Source organism: Aquarana catesbeiana, linkage group LG01 (assembly GCF_042186555.1).
Source record: "Aquarana catesbeiana isolate 2022-GZ linkage group LG01, ASM4218655v1, whole genome shotgun sequence".
Lineage (NCBI taxonomy): Eukaryota > Metazoa > Chordata > Amphibia > Anura > Ranidae > Aquarana > Aquarana catesbeiana.
The window spans coordinates 549,990,730-550,003,903 of NC_133324.1; the positions used below are offsets into that span (position 1 = coordinate 549,990,730).

The following is a 13,174-nucleotide window of genomic DNA, read 5'->3' on the forward strand; positions in this document are numbered from 1 at the left end:
AGTTGCACTCCAAAGTCTGCGCAACTTTGGAGTCGTACAAGTGTGACTTTTAAAGGGCGGGAGGCGGCGGCAGCGGGAAGGGGTTAAAGCAGGGGTCTCAAACTGGCGGCCCTCCAGCTGTTGCGGAACTACAAGTCCCATCATGCCTCTGCCTGTGGGAGTCATGCTTGTACCTGTCAGCCTTGCAATGCGTCATGGGACTTGTAGTTCTGCAACAGCTGGAGGGCCGTCGGTTTGAGACCCCTGGGTTAAATCATTTGTTACCCCAACACTTTATATTCCTGATATGTGCCTGCTGTAACATGTACTTGTATGAGGAAGTCTCCTGTTCCCTTTGTATTGCTTCCTTTATGTGAAATCCCTGGAGATCCTGCCATGCCCTCTGCTTTCCTATTAAAAACTGACCACACTAAGTAGGAGAACACACCGTGGATAGTTCTTTAGCTATGCTGGCAGGGCCGGCGCTACCAATAGGCGACGTAGGCGCCGGCCTAGGGCACACGTCAGTCAGAGGGACAGCCTCCCACCCGTTCACAATGTCATTCTGTCCTTAATTATAACTGACACCACCGTCTCCTTCTTACTGCGCTTCGACCGCTGCTCTCTGAGCTGGCTCGGTGAGCGCCCTGTGATTGACGGAGTCGTGTGCGGGCGGTGGGGCTGGCCTGTGGGTGATTATGGTTGGCGCATGTGCTTGCTCCCGGAGTCCCGCCTCTCTGCCTGGCGTGCGCTGTGTCTCCTCTGCTCTGGAATGGATCTCCTCCTTGTGACAGTCTAGCAGAAGCAGATGGGAGACAAAATAAGCAGGCTGCTGTTCGACATAAGAAAAAAAAGGGGCATTCAAGAGGCTGCAGGGTTGTTGCCTGAAGACCTGACAGTGGCAACAAAAAGTTAGCAACATTCTGAAAAGAGGTAACCAATTATAACTTTTCAGAACATTGGCTACGGTGAATCTTGACTAATGCTGGCCATACACTATACGAAAAATCAGCCGAACCCATTTTCGAAAAACGAACATTCGGCCGTGAGCGCAAACGATAGTGCCATCATGTAATGACCGATAAATAGTTCAGTGGACATAAATGAATGCATTTTTTGTTTGTTGTTTTTTTACACATACCTAGTGCAGTCAGTTCGGACGGGAAACACATGAACCTTTCAATTTATCGTTCGTTCAGCAGAAAATTTCCAAACTTGTCCTTCGTTTTTTCGGCTCAAAAAAGTCCCAATAATTATCGATTTGTGCCCATTAACTGGCCGAAAAACGAACGAACTGTCTAAATGACCGAATTTCGGACGATTTTTCGTATAGTGTATGGCCAGCATAAGTTTTAGAGCTGCAGATGCACTTGCAGAGAGTTAGGAGCTCCAGTAGTATCCAACACTTCACTTGATGTAGAGATCAGTGGGAAATCACAGTTCCATTCCCCCAGGAATCTATTCATGCATATTATGATGGTTTTTTTAGTACTTACCTTTTCTGAAGTCTGAAAGTGGTAGAAGATCACACTGTATAGTAGCACATTATGATATACTTCCCTTAGAATGAAGTTCTTCCCCCAGTCTTCCTTCCAGGTTTACATGCTGCAACCATCTGATTGGCTGCACAGCGATGACCTCACTCCTGCGCATGACTGGCTGTTCTCACTGCACACTGCTCACTGACTGGCTGTCCTCACCGCACACTGCTCACTGACTGGCTGTCCTCACCGCACACTGCTCACTGACTGGCTGTCCTCACCGCACTCTGCTCACTGACTGGCTGGCTGTCCTCACCGCACACTGCTCACTGACTAGCTGGCTGTCCTCACCGCACACTGCTCACTGACTGGCTGGCTGTCCTCACCGCACACTGCTCACTGACTGGCTGTCCTCACCGCACTCTGCTCACTGACTGGCTGGCTGTCCTCACCGCACACTGCTCACTGACTAGCTGGCTGTCCTCACCGCACACTGCTCACTGACTGGCTGGCTGTCCTCACCGCACACTGCTCACTGACTGGCTGTCCTCACCGCACACTGCTCACTGACTGGCTGTCCTCACCGCACACTGCTCACTGCCTGGCTGTCCTCACCGCACACTGCTCACTGACTGGCTGTCCTCACCGCACATTGACTGGCTGTTTTCACCGCACGCTGCTCACTGAATGGCTGTTCTCACCGCACACTGACTGGCTGTTCTCAATGCACACTGCTCACTGACTGGCTGTCCTCACCGCACACTGACTGGATGTTCTCACCGCACACTGCTCACTGACTGGCTGTCCTCACCGCACACTGACTGGCTGTCCTCACCGCACACTGACTGGCTGTTCTCACCACACACTGACTGGCTGTTCTCACCACACACTGACTGGCTGTTTTCACCGCACGCTGCTCACTGAATGGCTGTTCTCACCGCACACTTACTGGCTGTTCTCACCGAACACTGCTCGCTGACTGGCTGTCCTCACCGCACACTGACTGGCTGTTCTCACCGCACACTGCTCACTGACTGGCTATCCTCACCGCACACTGACTGGCTGTCCTCACCGCACACTGACTGGCTGTTCTCACCACACACTGACTGGCTGTTTTCACCGCACGCTGCTCACTGAATGGCTGTTCTCACCGCACACTTACTGGCTGTTCTCACCGAACACTGCTCGCTGACTGGCTGTCCTCACCGCACACTGACTGGCTGTTCTCACCGCACACTGCTCACTGACTGGCTGTCCTCACCGCACACTGACTGGCTGTTCTCACCGCACACTGACTGGCTGTTCTCACCGCACACTGACTGGCTGTTCTCACTGCAAGCTGCTCACTGACTGGCTGTGCTCACCGCACGCTGCTCACTGACTGGCTGTTCTCACCGTACACTGCTCACTGACTGGCTGTCCTCACTGCACATTGACTGGCTGTTCTCACCGCACACTGCTCACTGACTGGCTGTTCTCACCGCACACTGCTCACTAACTGGCTGTTCTCACTGCACACTGCTCACTGACTGGCTATCCTCACCACACACTGGACTCAGGGAGTGCTAAATGTCCATGGGCTAGGGGGCGCAAATTACTTGTCTTGCCCCGGGCCCTGACAACCCGCGCTACGCCAGTGTATATACTACCCTAGCCTGTCCATATACCTGCGGACCATGGCTGGCATGAGGAAGCAAGTCGGTCCTGCCACTATTTGCCTTCAGGCCGGGTCCAGAAGCGCAGGTGCGGGCCTGAGGACCACGACTGAGGAAATAGGTGGAGAGACGCCGCAAAAATCTCCTCCCCCATATACATGGGCGGGGCAAAGGGGTGGGGTCAGGGGCGGAGCCAATGTGTGTGTGGGGGGGTGGCAAAAAAAGGTTTCGATTAGCGCAGTGATGGTGAACCTTGGCACTCTGGATGTTTTGGAACTACATTTCCCATGATGCTCAACTATACTGCAGAGTGCATGAGCATCATAGGAAATGTAGTTCCAAAACATCTGGGGTGCCAAGTAGGGTTGTCCCGATACCACTTTTTTAGGACCGAGTACAAGTACCGATACTTTCTTTCAAGTACTCGCCGATACCGATTACCGATACTTTTTTTTTAAATGTCACGTGACAGTGTTTTTTGTTTTTTTTTTTTTTTGTTTTTTTTTTTTTAACAGTGCTTGCTTTTTTTTGGGGGGGGGGTGTATGTGTGTGTGTTTTTTTTTTTTTTTTTTTATTTACAACTTTTATTTTTTACAATAATATTTTTTTTATTCTTTATTGTTTTTTTTTTTTTTTTTTTTAATCAGCCCTTTTGGGGGCTTTGGTGAGATATCAGGGGTCTTAACAGACCTCTGATATCTCCCCCTTGAGATAGAGAAAGAGACAGAGGATAGAGATTCCCCAGTCCCTTTCTCTGCAGCCTCAGCTGCACTGAGAATGAATGGAGAGAAGACAGCAGCTTCTCTCCATTCATAAACTGACACATCGTAATCACAGGAGATTACAATGTTTCAGTTATTGTGAATGGACAGAGTCAGCTGACTCTATCCATACACAAAGGAAGGAGGAGGGGGACTGAGGAACGGAGGGGGAGAACGGAGGGAGACAGATAAGGAGAGCAGAACCGAGGGAGACAGATAAGGAGAGCAGAACGGAGGGAGACAGATAAGGAGAGCAGAACGGAGGGAGACAGATAAGGAGAGCAGAACGGAGGGGGACAGCGGAGAGGCACAGAGGAAAGGAGGGGGCACGGAGGAGGATGCAGTGACAGTCAGCTGTGAGCGATCACCGCTGTATGTCACTAAAGCTGGTGAAAGCCGCTGGGAGAGAATCTTGTAACTCCCCCACGCGCCGATCACAGCTGTCTTCCAGGTATCGGGGGAAGCATCGGGAGCATTTGCCCGAGTACAAGTACTTGGGCAAATGCTCGGTATCGGTGCCGATACCGATACTAGTATCGGTATCGGGACAACCCTAGTGCCAAGGTTCGCCAATACTGGCCTAGGATGTCAAAAATTCTTGCACCAGCCCTGTATGCTGTTAACTCTGTTAGCTCTCCTCCAATGATCAGACTTGTTCTGTCACATTTCCCTGCTGCACAGCCATTCACTGGGAAGCTCAGTGTACTGCTGCTTCTCCTCCCCCAGTTCTTATGCTGCTGAGAACAGAGGGAATAAGATCACTTATAGAAAGGGAAAAAAGGTATTTATAATGTTTTTTTATAGTTATACAAAAATGTTTTGCTTTTCATTTCTATTTTAAAGCTGGGTTCCACCCAGAAATGGAACATCCGCTGATTGGATTCCTCCCCCCCTCCGGTGCCACATTTGGCACCTTTCAGGGGGGAAGGTGGACAGTACCTGTCAAATCAAGGTATCTGCTCCTGGGGCGGATCCAGAGTCTAGTCTCGGGAGGGGCACTGCCAGAAAATAAGTTTTTTGCGGGCAATATATTGGGGAAATGGCTGGTGTTGGCGCTTCAATCAGCCTGGCACCATGGTTCTTATGGTGTCAGGATGATTGAAGTGCATTATTACTATTATTACATTGTAATATAAAATGAAATGGTTCAACTCACCATAATGCAGAATCAGTGGGAGCCTGAGTGTGTCACTTGCCACGTCACCTGCCACACGTTGCAGATTGTCACTTGCCTGCCACCAGATGCAGATTGTCACTTGCCACAAGTTGCGGATTGTCACTTGCCACACCTTGCGGATTGTCACTTGCCACACCTTGAAGATTGTCACTTGCCATGTCACCTGCCACACCTTGCGGATTGTCACTTGCCACACCTTGCAGATTGTCACTTGCCACGTCACCTGCCACACCTTGCGGATTGTCACTTGCCACGTTACCTGCCACACCTTGCAGATTGTCACTTGCCACGTCACCTGGCACACCTTGCGGATTGTCACTTGCCACGTCACCTGGCACACCTTGCGGGTTGTCACTTGCCTGCTAAGGTGGTGTTTTGATTGTCTCTTGCTTTGTCCCACTCAGAGTCAGGCAGCAGAGAGATGCCCGCGCAGTGAAGGCAGAAGTTACTGCAGGGATGCAGGGCGAGCGCGGGGAGAGAGGATGTCATCTCTCTGCTCCCCCGCCAGCTCGCTGATTGGCCAGCTGCCCATTCACACACCAAGCAGCTCTCTCAGGTGCCGCTGAGCCGGCCGACCGTTCACACACCAAGCCACCTGGCAGCCCAGTCCGCCCCCTCACAACACACCGAGTCGCCTGGCCCGCACGCTTTCTCACCCGCCCGCATCTAATTTCTTGGGGGAGCATTTGCCCCCCTGGATCCACCCCTGTTCGGCTCCCACTTCAGGGGAAAGATCGTCGCCTCCCCCCACCACGGTCTTCTGGGAGACACAAAGGTCTTATTCAGAATGCATGCGCAGTAGGGAACCAGGAGTGAAGCGGAAATTCTTCACTGCCTGGTTCCCTTACCCAGGAATGGTGACGGCAGCACCCAGGAGTCGATCCAAAGATCGGCTGGGGTGCTGACATAGTGGGCTCCCTGGACAAGTAAGTGTTCATATATTAAAAGTCAGCAGCTACAGAATTTGAAGCTGCTGACTTAAAAAAAAAAAATTCCCAGGCAGAACTCCGCTTTAAACTGAATGGGTTGTTTTACAAGGTGATCGTTTACAGTCACTACAAAACTTGCAGTGTGTGGGTCTTCTTCCGAGCGCCAGTCTTTGAGCCTCTATAGCGGTTGGCGCAGGAGGTCGACATCCCGCCACTAAGGCCTGGTTCACACCTATGCTTCAAAAAAAGCATTGCGGCTGCTTTCACACTGGGGCGGCGGGTCCTTTAGTGATAGCGGTCAGAGGGGTTAAAAACACCCATGTTGTGGTGCTTCCAAAGAGTAAGGATGAACTCTGGCATGTTCGCAAGCCGCACGTGCAGAGCCCGCCAGGAAGTCGGCACCGCACAGTAACCACTAGCACGTGGGTTGTGTGAACACGCCTGAGCTCATCCTTAGACCCCTTTCACACCGGGGCACTTTGCAGGCGCTACAGCGCTAAAAATAGTGCCTGCAAAGTACCCTGAAAGAGAAGCTGCTGTTTCTCCAACATGAAAGCCCCGAGGGCTTTCACACTGGTGCGGTGCGCTGTCAGGACGGTAAAAAACGTCCTGCTAGCAGCATCTTTGGAGCGCTGTATACACCGCTCCTGCCCATTGAAATCAATGGGGCAGCGCAGCTACACCGTCGGCATAGCGCTGCTGTAGCAGTGCTTTGCGGTGGTTTTAAACGTTTCTCAGCCGCTAGCAGGGGGGTAAAAGCGCCTGAATAGCACCGTGAATTTGACGGTAAAGCGCTGCTAAAAATAGTGGCACTTTACCGCCGACGGAACCACCACCTCAGTGTAAAGGGGCCTTACAGAAGAGCTTCCCATTCATTGCAATGGGCAGGGGTGATGTAGGAGCGCTGTATACAGCGATTTCACACCTCCCCAAAGATTCTGCTTGCAGGACTTTTTTTCCGTCTCACAAGCAGAACCGTCCCGGTGGGAAAGCACTCGGGCTCTCACAGTGGGTAGGCAGTTTTCAGGCGTTATTTTACGCGCTAAAATGCCTGAAAACTGCCTCAGTCAGTGGTGTGAAAGGGGTCTGAGAGAACTGAGTCTCTGAGGTGCTTTCAGTCAAGCAACAGCCATATGAAGCTACAAATCAGCACACATTTCATATTTTCACATGAATGGTGCTGATACCCTTCTATATAGCAGCTGAGAGACAGAGTTCAGTCACAGCCCCATTTTTCTCCCCACCAAGCCCTGACAGCACGACCGCTCTCCTCTCTCTCGTTCACAGACACGCACTCCTTCCAGCGTGCGGGCGCGCGAACTCCATCCCAGGCCCTGCGCGCCCCCGCCCCTCCCCTCACACACTGCTCAGATAGAAGAGGCGGTGGATGCTGCGCCCGGAGCCCGCGGGTGAGAGGTCATGTGACTGGGGAAGAGGGTGGAGGGGACCCGGAATTACTCAGTGCTTTGCGCTGGGCTCATTGCTGTTACGGGTCCAGTGTTTGCACACGTTACATGCCTCTATTGGTACACTGTGCTGGTAATGACAGGTGAATGCTCTAGGCCTCCACACATCGTTCCATGGTTACAGTAGGTTTGGCGTTGCTGGGGACCATTTCTGAAGGGCCTGGTTATATGAGCAGCAGGATACCTGAGTGACTGGAGGTTATCTGGTAGCTCTGTGTGTGCCTAACATTGCTTCTGGTAGGAATAGTACTTGGAGTTTGTATGCACGGTTCTCACTTCATTTTTAGTGTACCTACTGGCTACCCACGCCAATTCTGACGCTTCTCTCCTACATGTAAACAGATTGTTTTTGCTAGATAATTACTCAGAACCCCCAAACATTATATGTGGTCTGCTTCCTTTTTTTTTTGCAGAGACCCTAAAGAATAAAATGGTGGCCGTTGCAGCTTATCTTGCACGGTATTTTCGCAGTAATTTTGTTGATGCATTTTTTTGGGGGGGGGGGGGAGTTTCATGCATTTAAAAAAAAAAAAACAAAAAAAAAAAAACACTCCAGTAGTAAAGTTAGCGCAATTTTTTTCCCTAACATGTCACACTTTGAAATTGTGCACCCTCGTGGAATGGCGCTTGAATGTCATTTACATATGTGGGCGTCGCCTTCGTATGCGTTCGCTTCTGCACGCGGGGACGGGGTTCTTTAAAAAAATGAAAAATGTATTGTTTATTTTACTCTTAATTTTTCTATTTTGACACTTTTTTTTGCTTTATTTTTTTTTATCACTTTTATTGGTATTACAAGGAACGTAAACATACCTTGTAATAGGAATAGTGCATGACAGGTCCTCTTAACAGCGAGATCTGGGGTCAATAAGTCCGCAGATCTCGCCTCCTAGGCTGAGAAGCTTTAAAAAAAAAAAAAAAAATTACTGGTTTCCCAGCCGAGGCGGCGGCATATTTTCAAATGCAGAGGCAGGGCATGATGTCATAACTTTGCGCCTGGCCTCCGAAAGATCATAGGGACGTCGTCCAGGGGCCAAGTGGCCCGCTGGATTCTCTATGTTAAACTTCCGGCATGGACCCATTCCTTCTCCCTCTCACCGATCGTATGGGTGGGAGAAGCACCTAGCGTTGTCACCTCACCTCTTTAAATCCGAACACATATTAACCCTTTCACGACTAAGCCTATTTTTGACATTTGGTGTTTACAAGTTAAAATCCGTATTTTTTGCTAGAAAATTACTTAGAGCCCCCAAACATAAAATATATATATAATTTTTTTTTTTTTTTTTGAGCAGAGAAGCTAAAGAATAAAATGGCAATTGTTGCAATATTTTACACGGTATTTGTGCAGCATTGTTTTAAACGCAACTTTTTGGGAAAAGGGACACTTTCATGAATTTAAAAAAAAACAAACAGTAAAGTTAGCCCAATTTTTTCATATAATGTGAAAGATGATGTTACACCGAGTAAATAGATACCAAACATGTCACACTTTATAATTGCACGCACTCGTGGAATGGCGACGAACTACGGTACCTAAAAAATCTCTATAGGCAACGCTTTAAATTTTGTTTACAGTTACCAGGTTAGAGTTACAGAGGAGTTCTAGTGCTAGAATTATAGTTCTCACTCTGACGATCGCGGCGATACCTCACATGTGTGATTTGAACACCATTTACATATGCGGGCGTGACTTCTGTATGCGTTTTCTTTGCGCGAGCTCGCGGCGATGGGGTCGCTTTAAAAAAAATGTTTTTAAGTTTATTTTTATACTAATAAATTGTGTTTAAAAAAAAATAAAAAATTTTTGATCACTTTTATTGTTGTCACAAGGAATGTAAACATCCCGTGACAGTAATATGTGGTGACAGGTACTCTTTATGGAGGAATCGGGGGTCTAGAAGACCCCCGATCCCTCCTTTGCACTTCACAGTATTCAGATCGCCGAAAACAGCGATTCTGAATACTGTGTATTTTTTTAAAACCGGCGCCATTGGCAGCCGAGTAAACGAGAAGTGAACGTCGCTTCCATGTTTACAATTAGGAGACTGGATCAAAGCCGCTTATGGCTTTGTTCCAGTCTGTTCCTAGGCGGCGGATTGTTGATTGGGCCCCCCCGGTGGAACGGGAGGCCCGGTAAGAGCAGCGGGAGGCAGGATGTCCCCTCCCGCTCCTCCGGTATAACAGCCGAGCGGCTTTCAGCCGCATCGGTTGTTATCCCTGGAAAGCCGATCTCCGGCTCTAAAAAAAAGAGTACCGGGATGATGCCTGCAGCTGTGCGGGCATCATCCCGGTATAACCCACGAAATCCGAGGCCGCACATCTGCGTACGCTTGGCGGGAAGGGGTTACTTACACAGGTTCTGTGGCTGATTAAGGTGGTAATTAAACTCACTTGGTGCCTTATCTGCATTTAATTAGCCTCAGAACCTGTGTAATTCAGATGTGTTTGGGTTTAAAGGGATGAGGTGGGGACGTCCCGTCCCACTGCCTGTAAGAACGATCAAGCGGCTGTACAGCCGCTATGATTGTTTTTACAGTGCAGGAAATCGCTGGCTCTAAGGCTGCATTCACACCTGAGCCTTTCAAAGTCTGCCTTTTTTACCACGATTTTGTACAGGTCACCAATGTAAAAGGCAGAAAAACACCTGTAATCTGCCCCAAAGAAGCTCATGTTCTTTTTTGAGTTTAGGGCGTTTTTCAGGTGTTTTTGCTTCAGGTGACAGAATGCTCAGATGTGAACAGGTGCCATTGAAATGAATGGGATTTTGCTTGTTGGTTGTTTTTCAGGTGTTTTTTGGCCATTTCACAAGCATTTTATGAGCTGATAACGATTCGGTGTGACTGCAGCCTAAAAGAAGATATCTGAATGATGCCTGTAGCTGCAGGCATCATTCAGATATCCCCACTCAAAGTGGATGATGTTGAACTGGAAGTGGTTAAAAGCTGCCATGGCGTACTGGAGCCTCTTTCCTTGGATGATGCGCACATGATTCCCCTCTGCTCTTTGTAAAAGCTAGGTGACTTCCCCCCAATTGGCTCTCAGAGCTCTTTGTTGGGCTCTGCAGAGTGTACCTTCAGTTCTCCGCCAGCCTCTCTGCTCTGCCCCCCCCCCCCCCCACTCACTGGAGCGCTGGGCTGTGGAGGGAGTGGGAGCGGCCGGCTCAGGCTCGTGAGGCTGAGCCGGGTGCCAGTCCAGACACATGGGAGGATCCTGACTTTATTGTCTTGATCTTACCTGAGCCTGGACTGGCTCTGTGACATCAACCGACAGCAGGCTCCAGCTCGCTGTCTGCTGGAAACAGGTCACAGGAGTGCTGAATGAGCATTGGCTTTTCCTTTAAAATTCAGCAGACAGGTAGAACTTATTTAGGGAGATTTGTTTCATCTTTGTGTATCACCTGAGGCTGTTCACTTTGTCGAGTATATGTAAGGGTTTACAACCACTTTTAAAATTTTTTTTTTTTTTTTTTTTTTTTTTTTTTTGTAAAAACGCTTCGCAAATGCCCGCAATCAAATAAAAATTTGACAGTGGGGTTTATTTACTGAAGCTGGAGAATGCAAAATCAGGCTCACTTTTGCATAGAAACCAATCAGCTTCCAGATTTTATTGTGGAGAGTGGGAGATTTTTCTTTGGGAAGAAAAAAAAAAAACGTATAAAGTCCAGTAAAGCTAGGTTCACACATATGCAGCTCTGCAAGCCACGTTTTGCACTGGCATGGCAGCCCATTCATTTGGATGGGCTGCTGTGCCTCCTGAAAATGCAGGCAAAAGGTCCCTGAAGCATTTTAGAAATTGCAGCACAGGAACTACAAGTGCAGTGCATGCCAATCAGCATTTAACCTCAGCTTATTCAGTAAGAGTCGGTTCACACGGGGGCGACTTGTCAGGCGACCTAGCCACCTGACAAGTCGCCTCCCGTTCTGTACAATGGAACCGTTCTAATCGGAGCAACGCAAGTCACTCCGACTTAGAAGAAAGGTTCCTGTACTACTTTGGGGGCGACTTGCATAGACTTCTATACAGAAGTCGTCTTGCAAGTCGCCGTGGCAGTCGTGTGCAGGTTGTCTCGGTGAGGCGACCTGCAAGTAGTGCCGCTTCTAGTGTGAACCGGCTCTTAAGGTTAAATGCTGATTGGCTACTTTGCGCAGCTGCCCCAGATTCTGAGTGTTCCAGTTTTAGTAAATCTACCCCAGTGTCTCTTTAGGCTAGGTTCACATCTGTGCGGGTGTTTCCCGCTGTGGGTACGCAGCTGCAACCAACCGCACAGAAAAACACATTGGATGCATGCTTGCATCATTAATTCCTAATGGCATGCACTGCACTTGTAGTTCCTGTGCTGCAATTTCTAAAATGCTTCAGGGACCTTTTGCCTGCATTTTTGGGAGGCACAGCAGCCCATCCAAATGAATGGGCTGCCATGCCAGTGCAAAACGTGGCTTGCAGAGCTGCATATGTGTGAACCTAGCTTTACTGGACTTTATACGTGTTTTTTTTTTTGTTTGTTTTTTTTTTAATCTTCCCAAAGAAAAATCTCCCACTCTTCACAATCCTGCCTTAGGCTCCATTCACACTAGCGCGTTTTTTGATGCATTTTGCATTTTGCAGAAATGCACGGGAATTTTTTAACATAGGTTCCTATGGAACATGTTCACATCAATGCCTTTTTGTTTCTCTGCATTTTTGGAAAGGGTCAGGGACTTTTTTTCATGCAAAATGCAGCGTTTTGCATGTAATAGAATTCAATGGACAAGCATCAAAAACGCAAGTGCACCGTTTTTACAGCGTTTTTGCGGCGTTTTTGATGCGTTTTTGCTGTTTTTTTTTTTTTTTTTTTTTAATTTTTTTTTTTTTTTTAGACTGTAAAAAAAAAACTGTAAAAAAAAAAAAAAAAAAAAAAAAAAAAAACGCAAAAACGCCGCAAAAACGCCGCAAAAAAGCTGCTCAAAAACGTGGCAAGCATGAAAAAAAAACCTCCAAAAACGCCCAAAAGCAACATGCATAGGTGTGAATCGAGCCTTATTCATGTCATCAGTTTTCAGCAGCACCTATATTTGTGAGCATTTTGAATGTGGATGGTGTTGTGTAAGTCCTCTATGCATTAAATGTGAAAAGGTAAACCATCATATCCACAAACTCAACTTTTAAAAGGTTATATAAACAAATGATAGTGAGTAACATCACCAAACATATGTAAACTGTACAATATCTAGTAAGTGTCCAAGTGCTCTGTTTCAATAAAGTGCTGAGTTCTTTAGTGTAGTCCAAAAATCTCTGTGCTTCCACCAATTACCTCAGTGCTCACAGAAATCTCATCTCATTGCCACATATTAAAAGCCTTAAACTGGTTGTAAACCTATGTGTTTTTTCTGCATTGAGGTGAGAAAACACTTGCCAGTGACCGACCCCCCCCCCCCCCCGTTTTACCTGAGCCCCGTAATTCTGTTGGCGGTGACGCGCTCGCCCTCACTCCATGAGGTCCCGGCCCTTGATTTGATAGATTGATAGCAGCACAGCCATTGGCTCCTGCTGCTGTCAATCAAATCAAATGACGCCGGGGCCGAGTCCAGCATTTGGTTGCTATGGACGCAAATGCTGACTTAGGAGCGCACCTGCAAGGTAACCCCACCCCCCGGCACAATGCTTCTCCTAGGGCAGTGATGGCGAACCCTGGCACCCCAGATGTTTTGAAACTACATTTACCATGATGCTCCACTACACTGCAC

At 48.3% G+C, this 13,174-nt stretch overlaps 1 protein-coding gene across 7 annotated transcripts in view; it reads left to right on the forward strand.

Moving 5' to 3' along the window:
* The window catches only part of GNG7 (G protein subunit gamma 7), a 340,259-nt gene that overhangs the window by 144,942 nt on the left and 182,143 nt on the right, over positions 1 to 13,174 (forward strand). For 2 of the 7 annotated variants that reach the window (XM_073595768.1, XM_073595736.1), the window contains exon 1: positions 7,399 to 7,531. The exons of 1 other annotated variant lie outside the window; for it this stretch is intronic. The gene's annotated coding sequence lies outside the window, so the exon portion shown is untranslated. 4 more of the 7 variants (XM_073595759.1, XM_073595726.1, XM_073595716.1 and 1 more) reach the window with 4 other exon arrangements.